Source organism: Galeopterus variegatus, unplaced genomic scaffold (genome assembly GCF_000696425.1).
Source record: "Galeopterus variegatus unplaced genomic scaffold, G_variegatus-3.0.2 Scaffold6583, whole genome shotgun sequence".
NCBI lineage: Eukaryota > Metazoa > Chordata > Mammalia > Dermoptera > Cynocephalidae > Galeopterus > Galeopterus variegatus.
In genome coordinates this window covers 115950-116182 of record NW_007732694.1, presented here as the reverse complement: position 1 = coordinate 116182, position 233 = coordinate 115950, and positions in this window count along the sequence as shown.

The window sequence follows — 233 nt, the reverse complement described above, 5'->3', positions numbered from 1 at the left end:
GTAGTATTCTGGCTAAAACTTAACTCAGGTGCGTCACTGGCAAACAACTAAAGGATTACTACTGAAAAAACATTGGGTCAGCTACACACACCCTCAATACACCTCTCCAAAACTCGGTCCATTCATCACTATTTTAACTCTGGGGATGGTCCAAAAGTCCCAGGAGAAGCTCCATTCTGGCCCCATCTGCCAGAATGGGATTGGTGAGGCCCAGAGGGAGCTCTGCCTTCCCT